Below are 13797 nucleotides of genomic sequence, written 5' to 3' on the forward strand. Positions count from 1 at the left end.
CTCCTGGAGTACATAATTCAAGTACTTGATTACATTAAATTTTTGTGAGTCTAAAAGGCTTATTGAAGTTCTTTGATTTCATCATTAAAAGCCTACAATGGGAAGTTGCTATGTGCAGAACCAGAGATTCTGGGACAAGTTCTGTTCTTAAGTTAGACCAGCATGAAGTCCTGAGTAATTCCATTGACCTCACAGTGTAAATGAGAATAGAATGTGGAAAGAGACTTGATATACAATACCTGATTTGGTATTGTGTGGATCCCAAATTGGATGGCATGCAAAAATCTCATCTGTAGGATCAGCCTCCAAAGTTACCGATTCTAAAAGACCTATGAAGAAGAGTCAACTGGCTATTTCTTGAAGTGAGTGTTGCAGTAAGTGCAGAGGAACTCTGTTAAGGTAAAACAAATGAAAGGATGCTCAACGCACAACAGAAGAAAGCTGTGTGTTATTTTAGTAACTCTCTCCATTAAAACAAATGTTTTCTTAATCACTAAGAAACCCTCTAAAATTATCAGCACAATGTCATAGAATCATAGAATCTCAGGGTTGGAAGGGACCTCAGGAGGTCATCTATTTGTTAATTTTGGATGTCTATTTTTTTCACTTTGTACACGGGCGGTACTCACCCCTGCCGCGCCTCCTGCTGGTCCATCCCAGAATGTCCCTCGGTCCGGCCCTGGAGCGCCCTCAGCAGTCTGGTGACCCACCTGTTCTCTGGCCCCGGCGTCCCTCCCTGGACCCGGTGCCCCCTATCTATAATTGGGTCTCCCCCTCCCAGGGGAACCCCACGCTACTATCCCCCCCTTGCCTCAGTAGTGGCTACTGTCAGTCATGGTCTAGCCCGACACCCTGGGGCAGACTGCAGTATCAGCCCACTCATCACAGGCAAAGGGGGTTTGGACCTGCTGCTTTGTCCTACCCCTGGGTTGCCCCCTGCAACCCCCAATACCTATTGGCCCACTGCTAGGCCGCAGCCTGGGGCTTTCCTGGCTAGAGCTTCCCTAGCTCCTCAGCCTTTCCCCCAGCCCTGCTTCCCTCAGGTATCTAGCCTCAGCCTCTAAGCAGCCAGGCCCATCTCTCTCTGAAGCAGAGAGAGACTCTGTGTGTGCTCTGGCTTCCCTGCCTCTTATAATCCCCAGGGCTTCAGTTTGGGGCGTGGCCCCAGCTGCAGCCACTTCTTTAATCAGCCCAGCTTCCAGAGCCACCCCTCTCAAGCCCTGTCAGGCAGCATTTCAAAGCCCTCAGAGGCCGGAGCAGGGTCCACCCTGCTACACGCCCTCCCCCTCAAGAACCCCTCCACCGGGGGGGAGGCAGGGTGCTCTACCGGCCCAGGCTTCTTCGTAGCTGGACCCGCAGGGAGTCTCTTTCCCTCCGCAGGCCCTCAATTTCCCGGAGAAGCCTGTCTACTTCCCTCAGGTTCTGGGACCTGACAGTAGATCTCCCCAGTTCTCTGCGGGTCTCCCCCCGCGTTTGGGCCCCCATGTCAGCCCCCCTGGCCGTAGTCTGAGACCCCCGCTCAATGCGAGGCCCTCCCGGCACGTCCCCCCTTTTTCCCCGGGGCCCTTGCCCCTTGACAGGGGGCGGAGTATGGGAGAGGAAGCATGCTCGCTGCCCCTCCCCTGCCTCAGCCCCTGTTTTGTGGGCTTTGGCCCGGGGTCTGGGAGCCTTATGAGGGCACAGTCTCTTTATGTGTCCCCGCTCCCCACACGCCCAACAAGTTCGGAGGCCCCCTGTTAACTGCACAGGGGGCACTCGGGTCTCATCTGGGTAAGGCCTCTCTGCCCTAACCCGGTAGGGGCACACCTTTTTCAAGTGTCCTCGTTGCCCACAGGCAAAACAGTCTTTAGGCCCCGGCACGGGCCTCCAGGCCAAGGTGCCTGGCCCCTGTTGAGGTCCATGTGCCCTGGGCCGTTCGGTCCCCCTTTTGGGCACAGCCAGTCCCTGAGTGCCCGGTCCCGGACTCGGGGCCTGGGCGGCCGGTCCTATAGGAGCCTCGGCCTCCAGAAAGTCCTCTATAAGACTAACGGCCCTTTTCAGTGTCTTTGGGCGGTGCCGCAGTACCCACGCCCCCCCAGGAGTCGGGAGGATGTGGACGAACTGTTCGAGGACTATCTGCTCCACAATGTCAGCAGAGGCTCTATGATCCGGCTGTAGCCACCGGGTCGCTGCATCCCTCAACTCCCGGGCCACCGCCCGGGGCCGGGCGCCCGGAGCCGGGCGCCCGGAGGATAAACCTTGCCCCAAAAGCGTAGCCGAAAGGCCTCTGGGGTGACCTCAAAGCTATCGAAGATGGCGGCCTTCACCCGAGCGTAAACCCGGGCCTCCTCGTCGGGGAGGTCCCGGTAGGCCCTCTGAGCAGGCCCTGCCAAATAGGGGCGAGGATGGTTGCCCACTGGTCCGGTGCCCACCCGGCTACCGCCGCCACCCGTTTGAAGGTCACCAGGTACGCCTCCGGGTCATCGTCGGGCCCCATCTTGGTCAGGCGTACTGGCAGCGCAGGGGGGGTAGGAAAACCGGTTCCCCCCGTTGAAGCGTCCCCGGGACTCAGCCACAGGGCGGCCAGCTGTCGGAAGCATTCCGCCTGTTGGTCCTGGTACTGGGCCTCCACGGTCTGCAGCCACTGCCGCTGGAGGGCCCCCAGCTGCTCTATGAGCCGCTCCTGCTGCTGCCGCTGGCCTTTGGCCAGGAGCTTAATAAGAGTCTCTGTCTCCATGCCTGTCTAGGCTTTCTTCCTCTGGGCAACTGTCCCGCAGTTCTTGCCCTGGCCCTTTGTATCAGGGGCAGTTCTAACGGTCTCTGGTCAGGTGCCACTGTACGCGGGCGGTACTCACCCCTGCCGCGCCTCCTGCTGGTCCATCCCAGAATGTCCCTCGGTCCGGCCCTGGAGCGCCCTCAGCAGGCTGGTGACCCACCTGTTCTCTGGACCCAGCGTCCCTCCCTGGACCCGGTGCCCCCTATCTATAATTGGGTCTCCCCCTCCCAGGGGAACCCCACGCTACTATCCCCCCCTTGCCTCAGTAGTGGCTACTGACAGTCATGGTCTAGCCCCACACCCTGGGGCAGACTGCAGTATCAGCCCACTCATCACAGGCAAAGGGGGTTTGGACCTACTGCTTTGTCCTACCCCTGGGTTGCCCCCTGCAACCCCCAATACCTATTGGCCCACTGCTAGGCTGCAGCCTGGGGCTTTCCTGGCTAGAGCTTCCCTAGCTCCTCAGCCTTTCCCCCAGCCCTGCTTCCCTCAGGTATCTAGCCTCAGCCTCTAAGCAGCCAGGCCCATCTCTCTCTGAAGCAGAGAGAGACTCTGTGTGTGCTCTGGCTTCCCTGCCTCTTATAATCCCCAGGGCTTCAGTTTGGGGCGTGGCCCCAGCTGCAGCCACTTCTTTAATCAGCCCAGCTTCCAGAGCCACCCCTCTCAAGCCCTGTCAGGCAGCATTTCAAAGCCCTCAGAGGCCGGAGCAGGGTCCACCCTGCTACACACTTGTAAACCTTTTCCCAAGACAACAGAACAATGAAGCATGAATAATTCATCTTTAATGAAAATAATAGGTAATACTGGCTACAGTCTTGTAATTTTAGCAGCGAGAGGTGCTACCTACTGTTGTATTTAAATTATGCAGATCATTATCATCTAGCATAACACAACTGATAATGATATTGTTCTCTACCACCTTAATTATGCCTTTTTGGCATAAAAGAAACTATGTTAACACTCTGCTGATTAATTTTGCTAATTAATACTGTATGGGTTGTTTCAAATCACTGTGGTTAAAATAACAAATATATCATTTATTAAAACTGATACTAAAACGTGTAAAAATAATCCCTCTGAGTGTCATATGTGAATATTTAAAGGCTGTTTTTGTTTGTTTGTTTCTTTGTTTATTTTAGATTCATGTGCAAATTACTGCAATAATAGATATCTGAGTCTAGAACTCTCCGATTTTTTTTAAGTTTAAAAATAGTATCCTTTTCCTTTAAATACAGCTTTAGTTACCAGTATGATTCAGTCTCTATAGGGTTTATTGTTCTTTCCTTCCTTGGTTGTATGTCTCTTGGGGTATGTCTACACTATGGGATTATTCCGATTTTACAGAAATCGAATTTGGAAACAGATTGTATAAGGTCGAGGGCATGTGGCCACACTAAGCACATTAATTCGGCGGTGTGCATCCATGTACCAAGGCTAGCGTCAACTTCCGGAGTGTTGCACTGTGGGCAGCTATCCCATAGCTATCCCATAGTTCCCGCATTCTCCCCCACCCATTGGAATTCTGGGTTGAGATCCCAATGCCTGCTGGGGCCAAAAATTTGTCACGGGTGGTTATGGGTAAATGTCGTCAGTCAATCCTCCCTCCGTGAAAGCAATGGCAGACAATCATTTTGTGCCCTTTTCCCTGGATGCTCGGGCAGACACCATAGCACGGCAACCACGGAGCCTGTTCAGCCTTTTTTCACCGTCACCGTATGTCTACTGGATGGTGCTGACAGACGCGGTACTGCAGTGCTACACAGCAGCATCCCCTTGCCTTTTGCAAGTTAGCAAAGATGATTACCAGCCCTACTGTACCGTCTGCTGCTTTGCAAGTTGACAAAGACGGTTACCAGTCATACTGTACCATCTGCTGCTGTCATGGGTGCTCCTGGCTGGCCTTGGTGAAGTCGGTCAGGGGCACCTGGACAAAAATGGGAATGACTCCCCAGGTCATTCTCTTCTTTAAGTTTTGTCTAATGGAGAGTCAGTCCTGCCTAGAATATCAGGCAAGCCTACTAAAGAACCAGAGAGGCAAACGGCCGATCCGGGTCAGAGCCCCAGACATCCCGCAGAAATGATGAGCTGCATGCCATTCTAGGGGGTGCCCCTGCAACAACCCCACCTGTTGCTTCCCTCCTCCCCCACCCCTCCTGGGCTACCGTGGCAGTTATTCCCCCATTTGTGTGATGAAGTAATAAAGAATGCATGACTAAGAAACAACACTGACTTTATTGCCTCTGCAAGCAGAGATCAAAGGGGGGAGGGGAGGGCGGTTGGCTTACAGCGAAGTAGGGTGAACCACCATTCTGCATTTGCTCAGCCTATGGCTGAAATTGGTAATCTGTGATAAGAACTAGGATAGAAGCACAGGCAGGACTGAATCTCCATTTGTGTGTGGGCCTTTGGTTGACACTGGTAAAATACAAAATGTCCCAGGATATGTATGTTGGGGGACAATTCTAAACGGCAGCTTAATTTTTTTATTTGCAGCAAAATGTAGAGGTCTAAGTATCTGATTGTGAGCGCTGGTAGCAAGGACTAGGCTAGGGTAGGCACGACCGCACCTTGCCATATTTCCTATGGTCTCTTGCCATACTTCCTATCTTTCCTATGCAGTGGGATAGTTTGCTCTTGTGCTCTTAATAATGTCTTCTTGAAAAACTGCCAACTCTCTTGAACTGTTTTTCCCCTTAGACTTGCTTCCCAAGGGATCTTACCTACCAACTCCCTGAGTTTGCTAAAGTTTGAATTCTTGAAATCCATTACACCTAAAAATCACTGCTCCCTTCTAGCTATTGCACCTACACTGCAATAAAAGACTCACGGCATGGCCACAGCTGGTTCAGGTCAGAAGACTTGGGCTTGTGGGGCTATAAAATGGCTTTTGGCGCCCAAGCTCCAGCCCAAGCCTGAATGTCTACAGTGCTATTTTAAGCCCTGCAAGCCCATGTCAGCTGACCTGTGCTCTAAGACTTCGTGCCACAGGTTTTTTATTGTAGCATATACATACCTTTATGTTCCACCCACACTCTTTTGGAGATCGCTGCTAGAAAATGAGTCCAAGATTTCTAAGATTAATTTCAGGGAAGACATTAAATTAAGCTGTTCACCAATATCTGTTCATATTTTTTCCTTTTGAAAAATGATATATGACTGTGCCGCATTGCAATGCAGACAGCCCATGAAGCATTGACTTGGGTAGAATAAAACATCTGGATTCAACATCTTTGTCAGTCTTCTGTACCCTTGGAAGACTAATAGTGTATTTCCCTCAACATAGTGATTAAGGACTGTTTTTGGCCAATCCTGAGTAGGCAGAACTCTTCAGCCTAATTTGTATTTTAACTGGCTAAGGACCATTATGCATCTGTTTTGAGAAGATATTCTAAGGCTCTGCAGGAATGAAGTGCATTACTTCTGTATCATAATAGAACAGACTAAAAATCTGCAGCACAAAATCAACTGAGTCATGTAACCAGCTTGAAACCCAGTTAACTTTGCAATGTAGACCGTACTTAACCCTATTGTAACCATGTGCATAAACAGATGAAAGCTCAGTGCCTTGTGCTGAGATTATCCTCAGTGTCTGTGCTGAGATTATCCAGAGGTTCCAATTTCATTTTAAATTGTTTTTTGAGCTAGAGCAGTGGTGGGCCACCTGCAGCCCAACGGCCACATGTGGCCCATCAGGGTAATCTGCTGGCAGGCCGACAGACAGTTTACATTTGCACACCTCCCACCGCAGCTCCTAGTGACACGGTTCGCCATTCCCAGCCAATGGAAGCTGCAGGAATTGGCCAGCATGACCCTGCGGCCCACGCCGCTTCCCGCAGCTCCCATTGGCTGGGAATGACAAACCGCGGCCACTGCAAATGTAAACAAAGTGTCTCGCAGCCCGCCAGTGGATTACCCTGATGGGCCTCAGGTTGCCCAGCACTGAACTAGAGCCATCTTTTCAGGTGTGAAGCCACCAAAATCGTTTCACATAAGCCATAAAACAGCAATCAGGTAGGTGACTGTTGTTCACTAGTCAGTTTGGTGAATTGAAGCTAATGACATGAACGTGAAAGGGCTCTTCTTTCATGTGTATGTAATAAAAATATATAAAGACTTCATTATAAAAGCTACACATGAATTGCACAGAAAGCATTTAGGGCTGGATTGTCATCCTAGCACATTCAGACAAATTGGACAGATATATGGAGCAGCAGGACTGCACTCAGAGGCCCAGAAAAGAATTAGGTTTCACTCAGCCTGAGCTATTCCTGAACCACACCCAAAAGCACAGCAGCTGCAAAGCCCTAGAAAGGTTTGGGTTTGGGCTTGGTCTTCTTTGCACTCCTCAAGCCCTGCTGGCTGATGAGGAGAAAGGTAAGGACAGGACCATGCCTCACTCTAACTTTTTCAATTAGCTAGGCCTGCAGAGCTCTAGGGAAGGGCTAGGAGGGAGCTGTGCCTTTTATCCGCAGAGTATCTGACTTTTGTGCAGGAGCCTAACAGTGGGAGTGGCTGTGTGTGACCCCTCCCACATGCATGTCTGTATTAGGGCTGGCCACAACTTGACTTATATACTAATTCTTAGGGCAGAAGTGTTTCTGTGCCTGATTTACAATCAACATGAACAGTCTATCCTCACTATCTGCCTTCAGCTCTTGCTCTTCTGTTATGTCCTTAATACAAGCCATTCCTAGTTTACTTGTGGAAAAATCAAGACAACTGGTTTAAAATGGATTCTTGCATTAGGACTGTAATGGTTGTCTTAGTCATTTCCTTTAAAGTAAACATCAAGTAACAGCTCACTGTAAATATTTTACTTGGAAATGTAATGAAAAGCACAAGTGACAGGATTCCAAAGCCAGACAGAGCATGATGATGAATACTTGGGTTTTTTTTTCTTTAGTTTCCATGTACCAATTTAAACATTGTACAGAAAGTATAATAAAGCTGTCAGAAGCTTTTAAAGGATGACTGATTTTAAGACTTTTTAAAGTTTTATCATCCATTTCTCCAAGTTTTACAGGGAAAACACTTTCCAGTTGTATGCAGAACATCTGTCATATGAACAATGAGCCACTGTTTAGGTCATCTTGCCAGTCCTGATATTGATTGATCCATGATACTTTTCCTGTCCACATTAAACAAAGTTCAGTCTGACCCATAGAAAAATTAGTATTTCAGCTGGTTTCTCCATAATTCATGCAAACCGCTGAGGAAATATTAGTGCTGTGGGCACATAGAAAAGCGGAAGAGGTAAGGAACTGTGAGGCTTGATGTCTAGGTGTCCTTCCTTTACATTTTGATATACCAGGATTGGCTTCCAATTACTGAGGATTTAAAAACATTTGAAAAGAAAAATATTGCTTAAAATAGTAAGTGTCTGCTTGATTATTTATCTGCAGTTCTGTACTAGGACAAATTGTCATTATGAAAAGTTAGATTCTGCTAAAGTACCAATAAATGTGCACCTAACCTAACAAAACCACAGTATATTGTTGGTGTCATCAAAATTAAATAAACAATCTGGATTTCTACATAAGTACGTCTCTTCAATTAACTTTTGTTTTCTAGCCTCCCTCCCTCAAATTCTTGTGTGCACTGTATAATTTGCAGTAATGGAAGAACCAATGTCCATTCCCTGATACTTTTAAAACAGTTTGGCCTTACATTATGGATGGGACAAATCTGAATCCAGAAAAAAAAGCTGAAATCTGAAAAAGGTTGAAATCAAAACAAAATTGTCCCAAAATGATTATTAATAATAATAATTAATAATAAATCATTTTGGAACAATTTTGTTTTGATTTCAACCTTTTTTCTTCATTTATTTTTAATTTAAATTTACTAAAATTTAAAAGTGAAGTCATTTTGATTTGAAAAACTGTAAACTTTCTGGTTCAAAACTGTCAAAAGGGAGCATTTTGATGATCTTTCAAAACTTCCCTCTTCCCCCATAAAGACCAGTCTTCACATATTATAGGTAACTCTCGCTCACATCAGTGGGAGTTCTGCATGTAAAAAGATTGATGGATTGATCCTATAATGATCAAAATGTTCTAGAAAAAACAAAGTTCCATAAGTAAATAATCAAATTGTTAAATTTTCACTAGACAAAGGTGTAACTAAGGTCAGAATTTGGCTCTCAAATTAAATAGTTCCCAAAATGGTCAGATACTTAAACCATTTATTACATTTTCATTGAACATGCTAAAAGACTTTCTCCTGCCATTGTCACTCATTTGGAAGGTATGTTCAATTATTACAGTATTTTGTAATAAAATAAAGTAGCATGTTGAGTCTTCTATATATAAAAAAAACCCTCCATAAGACAGATTCTGTTAACTGTGCTTTATTGGACACATTTCATCACAAAAGTGTTGTGTTTCCATTTGTGTTTAGGTAACAGAGTTACCAACTTTTGAATTCTAGAACTTAGGGATAAAAGGTACCTATCCATGCATATTTATTTATCTAAAAAGCAAACACAATTGTTTTGCAGTAATCAAATCTGCTCTATTAGCTCATTAAGATAACTATGTGAAAGAGAGCTGCAAACATATTTCCTCACTATTAATGCCAATGAGTTGGAATTTCACAGAATCTCTCCAATTTCAAGCATAAATTTTCTCAGTGATGAAATTGCTAACCAACCGCCATGGCAAGATTCATAGCCAAACAAATATGAAGTACATCTTGACTCAGGAGGACCCAATACTCATTCCTTACAGACACACAACTCCCACTGACTTGGACTTTACTTGAATTTTTTGGAATTTTGGGTCTGAAAAGAATAAAGTATTAGGTTGTATGTGATAATTGTTTACAATGTTTGAGGGCCTTGAGAGACACAAAGGAGCTTGATTAATTATAGTGGAAATAAAAACAAAACCTACATATTCAACCAAGAATGAATGAAAATTGCATTTTAGCCACTTGTGCTTCATGACCAGGTATGTAAATAACTTCCAGATGGGATATGCATTTTCATACAGTTCATAAAGTGTGAATGATATACAATTCTACATAGGTTATTTTACCATGATCATCACCATAGTTTCTGAGCACTTTCCAGCAATGCCTAAAGCGATGTGACTAACGTCTACCACATTTGTTTTCTCATCCTCTCCCTAGGAAAGAAGTGTGCTGAGTGTGCTGTAAAAGGTCTTGTTTCAGTAGGGTGTGTTTTGTTTTGGGGACTTTTGTATGATTTAGTTTTTAAAAAATATATGTTATGTATTTGCTAGATGAGGCAAGGTCAAAGAAATGTGACTTGCACTTGAAACAGAAGGTGGTGAGGTGTGTGGTGCCTTTAGTTCCTGAGGGAGTTCCTGAGCTAGCCCCCAAGAAACTTCATTTTTTGTCACAGACAAGCTATACCCTTATTATAGTGAGTTCCATTGTGCCAGAGGAGTCAAGTAATCAACCATGGTCTCCATCCCAGAGTTTTAGGCAGTCTTGTAGATATCTTGGCCCAAGACCATGGATCCCCTTGAAGATAAGAACCAAGACCTTGAACTTGATTCATAATTCTATGGAAGATAACATAGAGAACAGAGGACGTATTTGATGTGTTTGTTGTAGCCTGGGTTCACAAGACACAATGTAGTGTTTAGAAAACTCCAACTAGTACAGAAGTCTTCATGCCTAATGTTATTTCTTTGATGTAGTCCAGTGGGAAGGTGTGAATAACTCAGGCCAGGTCATTGTCTAGAGCAGGGATTGGCAACCTTTGGCATGTGGCCCGCCAGGGTAATCCCCCTGGCAGGCCGAGCTGGTTTGTTTACCTGCTGCATCTGCAGGTTCGGCCGATCGTGGCTCCCACTGGCCACGGTTCACCGCTCCAGGCCAATGGGGGCTACAGGAAGCGGCGACCAGCACATCCCTCATCCTGCACTGCTTCTCACAGCCCCCATTGGCCTGGATTGGCAAACCACAGCCAGTGAGAGCCGCGATCGGCTGAACCTGCGGATGCGGCAGGTAAACAAACTGGCCCGGCCCGCCAGAGGACTTACTCTGGCGGGCCACATGCTGAAGGATGCCAATCCCTGCTCTAGAGTATCCTGGCTAACCAAATATCACAGAAAACATTACTCTGGCTGGGGTTCTGGCTTGCAAAAAGCTTAGGATCAGTGAGGAATACAAGATGACTCCTAAACCAATTGGGGTATGTACTTTCCACCAGAGAAAACTGCTCTGTAGATGCAAACTCTTCAAAATGCTTTCTTCTGCTGAATACCATCATCTCTCTCTTGCTCAGGTTCAACTTCAGACAACTGTTCTTCATCCATGAGCTGATCTCATCCAAACACTGGGCTGAGGTGATGGTGGTGATGATGGTTTGGTTGTATGTGATGAAGGATGGACAGAGCTGTGAGTCATCTGCATATAGATGGTACTGGAGTCCATGCTATCAGACCATTTCATCTAGTAGTTGTATGTAGATGTTGAAAAGGACCAGAAAGAGAAATGATCCTTCAGAGACTCCACAAGGGAGGGGTCTAGTGGTCATCACTCAAACCATTTTAGCATGTTACCCTGGACTTTTGCCACATTTCTCAGGGACTCTCATGGCCAACAATGTCAAGTGCTGCAAAGAGGTCCAGGAGGATGAGAATGGATATCTGCCATCTAATCATTAACAGTTCTAGTCCCATTTCCTAGCCTGAATCCAGATTGTGCTGAGTCTGGAGTATTACCTACAAATGTCCATTCTGCTTCTTGTCAATCAAGGCTAGTAATTAATTCTCATAATTAGAAGCTAAAGTCCCTTACTTAATTTATTTGTGGTTCTTACACCCAAAATGTAAACGTCAACATTTTTTTCTTTTCCTTTTTTTTACTATTTGTGGTCTAACAGGGCCGGATTCCCTAGTCAAGTGCTATGTGCTGAGTACAAGATTTGGTGTGGAGGAAGGGAGGAAAGATCACTGTTAAACCATCTTTGTGACTCCTGGAACTTACGTGAGATCTACGTAGGCAAAGGTCCATTTGCAAGTTAGAGCAACCCTCAGACTTTTGTAACTTATACAAGCTACGCTTCGTCCAAAGAAGCTGTTCTGTCAGACAGGTATCGGTAGAGCTCTGGCCAGGCTCCCTTTCTTCAGATATTCCCTTATTCCTGTGTCACGGAAAGGGAGCACATGATAGAGGAGATACTATAAGGGCTTTATAGTACCGATGGATGTGCGATTGTAGAGGGAGCCCTTAAGGGCCTGCTGAATTTATTTTTAGTGCTGCTTTGCACCAGCAGAGCAGCAGAAAATAGCCAGAGCAGAAGGAGAAGCTGGCTCATAATCTTTTCAATTTTACTAGCAGTCACACTTCTCAGTGTGAACATTTTTTTTAATCTTTAATTTTCTGATATTGAATTAATGAAGTTCTTACAGGGAAAAAAAATCATTCTGATTAAAAGAAACTGTTGGCTAATAAATTATTTCTGTGAGCACAGTTTTCTATTTGAGAGGATTTCCAGCAGGGTGGCTACATGTCAGGAGAAGGATCCTTCCACAAAAGCCAATCTTTCAAGTTACACTGATGGTTTCCTTATTTTTTTTGATATTGAGACACTGTAGCCTCCTGCCACCACACCGCCCACTGCCTTTGGATAATGGGTCATGACTACACTAACTTTCTCTACTTTAAGTCTGTTCTGTCTTCCCTAAGTTCTGGCCTGTTCCTTTCTAAGCAAGTTAGTTTTCATTCTTGATTGAATATTTCATTTCCAATGTCTGCTGACTTTTCTCCACCTTCATCTCTATCAAACCCTCTACATTCAGTTCTTTCCACCTCCCGGACCTACTCTTCTACTGCCTTCTTGGCAATTTCTTCAAAAGCATAATTGACAGTATCTAGTAGTAATTTTTTTTCTTCTCCATTCTCTTTATTCTTCAATTTAAAGAACTTTCTGTTTCTGTCTGCATCAAATCCCTCAGATGATCCCTACTCTATTCCTGATCTCTCCCTCTGTCCAATCTCTTATCACTAGCTATGTCTCAAACATCTCCACCTGAATTTCTCTAACTGGGTCTTTCTAGAGTAGATCATCCCGTATTGCCATCTAATCATTTTCCGCTCCCTCCTTCCTATGGCCACTCCACCATCATGTCTGTGTGCTGGCTTACAATATCATTTTTGACTCTTCACTCTCATTTCTCCATCCGCCAAAATCTGAATTCTCACTGGCCTTGTCTAGACAAGGAAAACTGTATTTTAAAAGATATAGCTTAGCTTGGTTGAATGGGGTCCCCAAGGTCCAACCTGGATTGTGGGACCACTCAGCCCTCCAAACCCACCAGCCTGGACTGTGTCTTACACTGTGGTCCTAATGTCAAGCTACAAACCTCTGACAAGCACTGCGCTTAGCGATCCACAGGCAAGGACATATCCAGCTGAGTTACATGAATGATCTCCTAGCCACTCATGAACTATACACAGGGAAACACCTGCAAACCTCCCAAACCACCTTGCATCCCAGAAATATACCATCTTGCACTGCTCAAGACCTTCTTTTGAATAATGCAAACTTGTTAATTAGTTCGCCACTTTATCGAAGGAAAGTGGATATGCAGCGGCCTTTGTAATCTGAGAAGATTTCCCAAGCACTTTAGACCAAGTCACGCATAAGGATAAAATATTAAAATAAGTTTAACTACAGAAAGATAGACTTTAAATTAGTAGAAGTGGCAGGCTTAAAGGTCAGAGATAGTTACCATAAGAAAATGAAACGTAAACACACATTATAAATCCTAAACTTTTAGACTAAGCAGGAGTTGGATGAAACAGCTTTTCTGACTCCACTAGATGTTGCAGGCAGGTTACAGATCTTAATACACAGGCTGACTTTCCTTTTCAGCCTGGGACTAGTTGTCTCAGTTCAAGTCTTTGTCTTCCCAGTATTCTTCTTGCCTGCAGCATAGGTGTGGGATGAGAGAAGTGGTCTCATGATGCCATGGTCCCTTATTTTATACTCTTAGTCCATGTACCTGGAAAGAAACTGACTCAGGCATGTCCTGGTGGGCCTTATTGAATTGCAGAGTTGAGCA

General features: G+C 45.6%; 1 long non-coding RNA gene across 1 annotated transcript in view; it reads right to left on the reverse strand.

The window, feature by feature from the left end:
• Positions 1-271: 271 nt before the first annotated feature.
• Positions 272-13797, reverse strand: part of LOC120391707 — a 32453-nt gene continuing 18927 nt past the window's right edge. Inside the window, exon 3 of the long non-coding RNA XR_005591442.1 lies at positions 272-391. This is a non-coding gene — a long non-coding RNA (uncharacterized LOC120391707). The remainder of the gene's footprint in view (positions 392-13797) is intronic.

The sequence above is a fragment of the Mauremys reevesii genome, linkage group 1, assembly GCF_016161935.1.
Source record: "Mauremys reevesii isolate NIE-2019 linkage group 1, ASM1616193v1, whole genome shotgun sequence".
NCBI lineage: Eukaryota > Metazoa > Chordata > Testudines > Geoemydidae > Mauremys > Mauremys reevesii.